Below are 9,597 nucleotides of genomic sequence, written 5' to 3' on the forward strand. Positions count from 1 at the left end.
AGGAAAGGAAACATTGGATATTTTCCAGGACAGATTTTTCAGATAGCCCAAATTACAAGTGCAATATTTGCCAATTCAGTCATTAATTTTCTTAAGTAGCAAGATTTGACACGATGGAGGAAGATTCATAACATGAGGCTAGCATTACAGGCATCATATTCAAGACCAATTGACAGAAAGACCAAAAGGGGCCAAAATAGTAGAGGCAGGCAGAGTTTGCCATTCCAGGTACTATTATTCTAACAAAGCATTGTCACTGAGAGCATAATAAAGATAATGTAGGCTTTGTCCATTATATTCCATGTTATATTTTGACAGTATTTCATGAATTATTATATAATTTATTGTTTCACTGAATTGTAAAGAAGAATTCCATTGACTTAGTCTACAAAATTCTGGTCTGTCGTGTTCAAATACATTGATATTATAGTTGAAAACTGTGATTAAAGCCAGCATGCCTCTTCCAGCAAATAGATAATTATCTGTAGATTCAGTAGATCACAGAAAAGAGAAGGTTTCTAGTTAGTAGAAAGTGGTAATTATTGTGGAATCACTGAGGGAGACACAGTTCTAGAAAATATTAAAAATGATATAAAGTTTGGGTAAGAATTAATTAAGGAAGCCTAGTGTAAGTGTATTTAAGGTGTTTGTGAACAATCATATTGAAAAAAATTGCTTCCCAGAGCAGTTGCTAAATTTTTGACATTCTTTTTTTGTACTGTCGACCTTCAGTGTCTGTACTTATTGACTCTTTCTCCTTCCTTACCATGATAAAACCTTGAAGTGTCAAGCTTTAAGAATGAGCCTCCTTTTCTCCCCCTTTCTTTGTTGCTTGGATTAGCCTGGCCTTGTCAAAATGCATTTTCTAGTTAGAACCTAAAAATATTTCCCTCCTGGCTCTGCAGTATTGATTTTCTACGCTAGCCATGTCTGTGAACTGAAGGGGTGAAAGGTGAAAGTTCAACCCATATGGGCTGGCTTTATTTTTCCTATCAGCATGATTACTGCAAGTGACCAATAACAGTGGCTAAAAACCCATTTACTGACTATCCTAGTAAATGAATGAAGTTTGATTGTGGGCGAGCATGCATTTACACAGGGTAAACTGACTAATTGAGCTAAAATATGAATTTTTTTACAGGACTAACTAGTCAATTCTAACATTGTAGGGAGCTGTAAATTCAGAGACAGCAAATGCAGGCTTGCTTTATATATAAACAGATAATTTTCCAAGATGTATTTTTTTTTATTTTTGAAACCATTACTGTGGATATTATTATGGCAGAAATCATTTTACTGAATTTTGTTGTTCTCTCGCAATACTGAAGACATAAGTTCCTACTTCAAAATAAATATATTTTAAAGCTATTCTCTACTGGATTTCAGCGACCCAAAATATTTTGCTTATAATTTAAATTTCGCTTATAATATAAAAATCTATAAAATATAAATGCTGGAGATGTTTTATTGAAGAAATGAAAATGTAAAGCTGGGGTAGTGCTGAAAGGACAGCAGCTCATTGTGGCATGGTGCAGTAAAAAATTTGAGCTGTCACTGCAGGTGGACAAAGTCACCCGAGGTCACAGCCTTGCACATGCTCTATACAGCCTATAAGCGAACTCACAGTGACATGATGAACTGCAGAATGAAGCACAGATAGGTCACATCTGCTCATTTTTCCAGAGGACCATATTATCCCTTCACATCCTCTCCTCCCCATCCCCCAGCTTCTTTTCCAGGCATTTAATCTACAGTGGACATTGGGGTTAGAGACCAAAAATCAAAGGGTGGGAATTAACAATCAGTGTAAAGGTGGAAGGTGGGGGAGGGAGAACTATTAAACCACTTGACCTGGCATCCAGGCGACAGGGAGTTTTGGTTAAAAATATGTAAATTTAAAATAGAAAGCTGTTCAATTTATTTGAGTTGAATTTGATCATTTACACAAGAGAACTCTTTATTTTGAAGGATATATCTGCCAACCTAGGTAGATAATCTGTTACACGGGCTGAGAAAGGGGAGGGAAGAAGGTCAAGGCATACTCAATCACATCACTTCATTTTAAAAAGGTCAGTAAATTTACTGCATTAAATTACTGCACGTTAAATACACTGAAAAGGGGCAGTGTTCATATCAGCAAATGTAAGTTTCAGTGGTTTGCTGATTGCCACGCTCTGGTTGCCTAGCATCTTCATAAGTAAATTACTACTACTTCAGCATAATCCCTCCTTATTTTATGCAGATGTCTTCATTCAGTATTGTGTACTGCAAACTTAACATTTCAATTGTACAGCATAGTCATTTTTCCAAGTTGTGACTGTTCCAGGTGCTAACTCAAGCTGGTGTACAGCTTCACACATTCTGTCTAGCAGCCTCTTTAGTCCTTCATGGGAGTCGCCTTCATACATGATGGAACTTATGAATATATGAATTAAGAACGAGTGGGCCATTCAGCCCCAAGATTGATCCAACATTCAATAAGTTATGGCAGATCAGAAATTAACCTCAAAGCCATGTTCCTGTCTATCCTTGATAACCTTTAAGTCCTGTGTTGCACAAGAATCTTTCTACCTCTGCATTAAAAATATTCAAGGATTCCGCTTTTTACCACCTTTGCAGGAACATTAACAACTGGAGTATAAAAGCAGGAAAGTCTTCTTAAAGCTGTACAAAGAACTAATTAGACCACAGCTGGAATACTGTGAACAGTTTTGATCCCCTTATCGAAGGACAGATGTACATGACACTGGGGACAGTCTGGAGAATGTTCAATAGGTTGATCCCAGTTATCGAAGAATTGTCTTATGAGGAGAGGTTGAGTAGGTTAGATGTGTATTTATTGGAGTTTAGAAGAATGAGAGGCAACCTGGTTGAAATGTACAAGATTCTTCGAGGACTTGATAGGGTAGATGTGAAAAGGATGTTTCTGTAGAATTCCTTATCACAGAGGGCTGTCAGGATCACTAAGCATACCCGAAGCTGAGACAAACAGATTTTTAATCAGTAAAGGAATCAAAGGTTAAGTGAAATTGAGGATTATCAGATCAGCCAAGATCTCATTGAATGGTGGAGTGCACTCAAGAGTCTACTTCTGCTCCTTTATCTTATGGTCTTGGCCCATCTTCTATCCATGTTATTACATTATCCACTACCAGATCCCAGGGTGAGGTCCAACAGGAATGGAGGACTTGTCATTTACTCAATGGTGCTTCTCTGCTATGTGTAATTTTCTCAAGTTCCTCCTTCCTTTCCATTTCTGATTCATAACAATGGGATATTATTACATCCTTTATAGTGAAGATAACACAAAATACCTGTTCAATTTAACTGCCAGCTCCTTATTTTCCATCATTAATTCCCCAAACACATTTTCTATAGGTCCAATGCTTTGTTAACTCTTTGTTTTTTAAAATATCGAGAGAAACTCTTACTATGTTGTATATTTCTAGCTGGCTTTCTGCCACACTCTTTTTCTTTTATATTAATCTTTTAATCAGTCTTTGCTTTTGTAAAAATAAAAATTCTGTCCAAAGGTCTGACCTGCTACCTGATTTGCATAATTATGTTCTTTTTCTTTAAGTTCAATACTATCCTTAACTCTTTTCATTAACCATTGACAGTGGATCCTTTCCTAGGAGGTTTTCTTTCTTGTTGGAAAATGCCATTTTCTGTGTGTCCTCAAATATCACCCTAAACATCTGCCATTGCATCTCTATTGACTTATTCCTTAACTTAATTTGCCAGTTCACTTCAGCCAGCTCTGCTTCTATTTCCTCATAATTGCTTTAATTTGAGTTTAAGGTATTAAGCTTGGACCCACTTTCCCCTCCCTTGAACTGAGTGTAAAATTCAATTATATTATGATTGCTGTTATCTCAGGGCACCTTCACTATGAGTTCAGTAATTAATTGCATTCTCATTGTACAATACGGTCTAGTACAGCCTGCTCTCTGATTGCAGAACACACAATTCTAAGAAACTATCTTGAAGCTCACTTTGGTTATGTTTTCCCATCTGACGTTTCTGGTCGACAGGTAGAGTAAACTCCTCCATGATTCTTGCCCAACTTCCATCATTGGTTCCTTTATACGCCTTCTGATTATGATTAGAGGGCCAGTACCTTGCTCCCACAAGTGACTTCTTGTCTTATCATTTTTCAGTCCATTACACCATCTTGGTGTCCTGAATTTAGATCATCTGTCTAATATTTATAATCTATGTCACCCTGCAGCCATGTCTCAGTAATGGCTATCAGACTGTCCTTATTTATATCTATTTGCAATCAGCTTATCTATTTTATTTCAAACAATGAGCCTTCAGTGTTGTCCTTTTATTATTTTTGTAATCTCTAACACTTCCTGTCAAGATCTGCTTATCATTTTCCTTATTTATACGATTTATTCTTGCCTTGTTTCCTTTCTTTGGTTTTCCAGATCTGTGCACATTTGATCCTTTGTTCCCATTGTTCAGTTCAAAACTCTTGTCACCTTCTCTAATTACATGAAAGCATTGGTGCCAGCACAGTTCAGGTGTGACCACCACAGTGGTTCAGCCTTCACTTGCCTCAGTAATGGTGTTAGTGCCTAAAGACCCTGGCATTCACCTCTATTACACCAGTCTTTGAGACACACAATTGGTTCTCTATTCTTAGAGTCATAGAGGGCTACAGCACATTAAAAGGTCCATAATGTCTGTGCCAGTCAAAAGCAACCACCTATCTGTTTGAATCCCATTTTCTAACATGTGATTTTTAGCCTTATACGTTGTGGTATCGCAAATGTACATGTGAATACTTCTTTAGTGCTATGAGCGGTTTGTCACTACCAGCCTTTCAGGCAGTGAGTTTCAAATTTGTACCACTGAGTGGAAAGATTTTTCCTAACAATCCCTCTAAACTTCCTGCCCCTTACTTTAAAACTATACCTATTGATCAGTGAACCCTCCATCAATCTGAAATAGTGGGTTGCTTTTTTCACCTTGCACCTTTACTTGACTTCCTGGACTTCTTCCCAGGTATTCATCAGACAGCCAGCATCTTGCCTTGGTGGTAGAGTAACAACATATTCCTACAGGGTGAGAACATTAGAAAAATATGCATATTTCGATGCTCTGAGTTAGATCAGCCCCAGTACAGAAAAATGCTTTGAGTTAGTTTCTTGAATTACCAAATTTCAGATTCTGTACATCCTTGCTTGGGCCTGGAAGGAATTTGAACTTAGCAAATTTCATTTAAATTTGAAATGTAAACAAAATTAGATTTTTAGAAAGAGATTTAAGATTTCCTCACTAACGTATGTCCCAGAATTCTCTTCAAAGTTACACTCCATATAACATGGAAATGAGGAGCAGGAATAGGCCATTCACCTCTTCAAGCCTGCTCCATCATTCAATATGATCTAGACTGATTGTACAACTCCCACTACTCTGTTGCTGCTTTCACTCTTTGATCTCTTTAGTGGCACGGTGGCACAGTGGTTAGCACTGCTGCCTCACAGCGCCAGAGACCCAGGTTCAATTCCCGCCTCAGGCGACTGACTGTGTGGAGTTTGCACGTTCTCCCTGTGTCTGCGTGGGTTTCCTCCGGGTGCTCCAGTTTCCTCCCACAGTCCAAAGATGTGCAGGTCAGGTGAATTGGCCATGTTAAATTGCCTGTAATGTTAGGTAAGAGGTAAATGTAGGGGTATGGGTGGGTTACGCTTCGGCGGGTCGGTGTGGACTTGTTGGGCCGAAGGGCCTGTTTCCACACTGTAATGTAATGTAATCTAATCTTAAACTATATCTAAGTTCTTCTTGAGAACATCCAATGTTTTGGCCTCAACTGTTTTCTGTGGCAGAGAATTCCACAGACTCATCACATTCTGGGTGACAATATGTTGATCATTTGACTGGTGCAGAATGAAGGCATCAGTTTCCTGGATCTCTTGTGACAAATACAAAAATCTTGTGGTGGTTGTGTACTAACTGAATTTTAATGGTGTGGAATCTATTTTGATTGATCAATATCATTTTTGATTGCTACATGTTTAATTTATGACTCGCTGGATGTGGGAGGATCCAGTCAGAGAAGAAAATCTGAGCGCCCGCATATTTGGACTGGCCTCACCAGTGTGAAGTGGACCTAAGATGCAAACAAGGCAGGGTTACCCTGAGAGATGCTGGCCTTTATGTGACGTTTCCCAGTGGAAGATTCAGATGACCAAGAGTAGCAGGGAAGGAATAGCAGGGGACTCTTGATTCTGGAGAGAAAGAAGGTAAAAGTTTGACAGTGGTCACTTTAGCAATGGCTGCAGACCTGGTCCACCTGGTAGGCGGTCTACTTTCTGGATGTTGCTGAAGATCTTCACAGATACAAATTAGGAGCAGGAATGGGACCTCAGCCCTAGGACCCTATTCTGTTCTTCAATAAAATTGTGCCTGCTATGACTACTGTCATAAAAACCTGAGCCTCCCATGCCCTGAGGAACTGGTGCTCAGTCACTTCCAGGGAGCTTTGTCTGCGTACACTGTGTTTGCAGCATCACCTTCTGCAAACCATGCGTCCATTCTGGCATGTGAAGTGGTCACTAGGGAGAAGGCAGCTGCTGCTCAAGCTAGTGTTGTTCCTCTTCTTCCTGCTCATTGCTGCTGAAATGGCTTTTGGTAGGAAAGTGCAGATCAAGGTTTCAAACACCAAGCAAACTCTCAAAACAAATTCTATGAGCAAAAGTCATTAGGCTGAAACTTAGCCAAAAAAAAAACATATGAGTTCTGTCAGGTTTATTTTGGAGGAATTCTCACCACAAGGCCCAGTGAGATTTCTAACCATCTCTTACCAAACCAACTTCATTAACTACTTACTCATCCATAGGAGGTCCATTTGTGTACAATTCTTCTCCAACTTACCATGAGCCATTTCCATTACAAACTGGATAGCCACAGAAAGACTGCACCATCTTTGAGAGACCACTGTGCACTTGGACAAGCTTTTGTAATCCGGTACTGTCCCTCACCAACAGCATAATGGCACAGCAGCCACAAAGGTATGCTGCCCATGATACGTGGCCAGCACGGCTGCCACTCCCTTGCACATTTTGACCCCATTCACTCACCAGAGCCTCTATACCACCAGGTCACACTCTTTGCTTGTCCTTACATACAATACAACTGAAGAACCTGCTATTCCTTCCCCAATGCCGACTGGTCACCTACATCTTGTCATTTTCCAGTGGGAATAGTCACGTGAAGGCCAGCATTTGGACAAGTCTAAATGTGGGCGGCACGGTGGCACAGTGGTTAGCACTGCTGCCTCACAGCGCCAGAGACCCGGGTTCAATTCCCGCCTCAGGCGACTGACTGTGTGGAGTTTGCACATTCTCCCCGTGTCTGCGTGGGTTTCCTCCGGATGCTCCGGTTTCCTCCCATAGTCCAAAGATGTGCCGGTCAGGTGAATTGGCCATATTAAATTGCCTGTAGTGTTAGGTTAGGGGTATGGGTGGGTTGCGCTTCGGCAGGTTGGTGTGGACTTGTTGGGCCGAAGGGTCTGTTTCCACACTGTAATGTAATCTAAAAAAAAATGTGAGCTTTTATTCAGTCAGACTTGAGTATTTGATTTATTTATGGTCACATGTATTTAAAATAAATACAATGACAAGTGTTGTTTAATGTCACCACTGTCCAGTACTATCTTAAAACACAGAAATCAAAACACAAAATATAAAGCCAGGAAATAAAACAATAAAGTTCATGTTCTAGTCTTATCTCAATAAGTTAGGTGGTCTTTGGAACAGCTCAGTCATTAGTTTGGATCCATGCTCCTCCATCCTGATGCCTTGAGTCCCTGCAGCTGAAATTACTCCTTGCTGCACCGCTGCTGGAACAAAGAATCACCACTCTCCCATGCTATCTCACCTCTATCAACGCCACTGAACCATGAGTTCACAGTGACTGAGTGGTTAGCACTGCTGTCTCATGGTGCCACGGACCGAGATTCGATTCCAGCCTTGGGCGACTGTCTGTGTGGAATTTGTATGTTCTCCTTGTGTCTGTGCGGGTTTCTACTGCGTATTCTGGTTTCCTCCCACAGTCCAAAGATATGCAGGCTAGGTGAAATAGCCATGGAAAATGCAAGGTTTCAGAGATAGGGTGGGCGACTGGGTCTGGCTGTGATGTTCTTCAGAGAGTTGGTGCATACTCGATGGGCCAAAGTCACCTTCTTGCACTGCAGCTCATGAAAGGGAACACAAAATAGGGTTTTCCGCTTTGGATATTAGCAGCATGCTAAGGTCTCAATAAAGTTAAGTGATCTTTCACTTCTCGTTGTAGAAGCAGCTGCCGTGCACTAACCTCAGTGCTCCATGCAACAGCAGGTAGAGTTACAGGGAATATAGCTGACAGGGTGACAGGGGCCTCAGAGAATTGCAGTCAGACCAAAGTCAATGGTGGCTCAGCTGTAAAGGGGGTTGGAACAGAAGGCAAAGGCATCAGGGTTTTCTTTACTCAGGGAACGAGACAAGTATTTCAGCGACTGCAAACATGCACCCATTTTTTAAAAAAAATGGTACATCTATCATACCAAGGTCTGGTGTCACATAACAGCTGCAGGACATTGTTCTTGGGGAGAGTGAAGGCCAGAAGTTGTGGTCCATGTTGGTACAAATGACTTAGGGATGAAGAGAGATGAAGTTGAAAGCAGAGTTCAGAGGCCTCAGAAAGACAGTGGAGAGGTGTAATCTCAGTGTTACATTCCCATGTGCTAATGAGCATAGAAATAGGATAACTGAGCAAATGAACATGTGAACTGAACTGGTGTAGGAGAGGAGCCATCAGACTTTTTAGGCAGTGGAACCAGTTCTCAGGCAAATTGGGTGGGTGTATCTGGGTCGGACCAGTGCTGAAGTGCTTGCAGGATGATTTGCTAGTGTTGTTAGGGGAGTGTTTAAATTGGATTGGCAAGATTTTGGAAACCCAGGAACAATCACCAATTCGAGGGAGATAAAACTACTAAAAGGAAGGTGAGTAGTGAGCAGAAGTAGAAGACAAACAAAATCAGTTGGGTTTTTCTGAGCAACACGAAAACTGACAGTTCCATTGAGATTAGGGCTTGCTGGATTCAGAAGCTCAAAGACTTTATAATTACTTCCTAGATCCAGAATCCTGCTCAAGGAACCTATCTAATTGGCCCTGTAGGCCTCCAGATCTATGAGTCCCAGATCATATTTTCTCAGGACATATTTTTCAGTCTTAACTACACTGCGTTCCTATGGGACTCTGGGATTAACACCACACCTGACTGCTCTTCCCTCTTCTTTCAATGGAATCACAATCAAACCTTTCTCCCTGATTAACCACTTTCAAGATCGCTCCCATCCCCGACTAAATTGGCCTTCAGTGTCTGGCTCCCAAGCCTTTCAGGCAGGGAATCAATTCAATCATTCTGCAGGGGTTTGGATCTTTTTGCCTGGAAAAAAATATAAAAGTAAAATTTAGAAATGAACATACTGGGTATATGCTTTGGAGTGTACACAATAAGTTGGACCAGTTCAGGACTCCATGTTGTTTTTAACAATTTCAGAGCATGATCACCTACTTCTACATCAGTTACCCTCCCTCCCACACCTC

The sequence above is a fragment of the Chiloscyllium plagiosum genome, unplaced genomic scaffold (genome assembly GCF_037043375.1).
Source record: "Chiloscyllium plagiosum isolate Xiang-an unplaced genomic scaffold, Cpla_swu_hap1 HiC_scaffold_1, whole genome shotgun sequence".
Lineage (NCBI taxonomy): Eukaryota > Metazoa > Chordata > Chondrichthyes > Orectolobiformes > Hemiscylliidae > Chiloscyllium > Chiloscyllium plagiosum.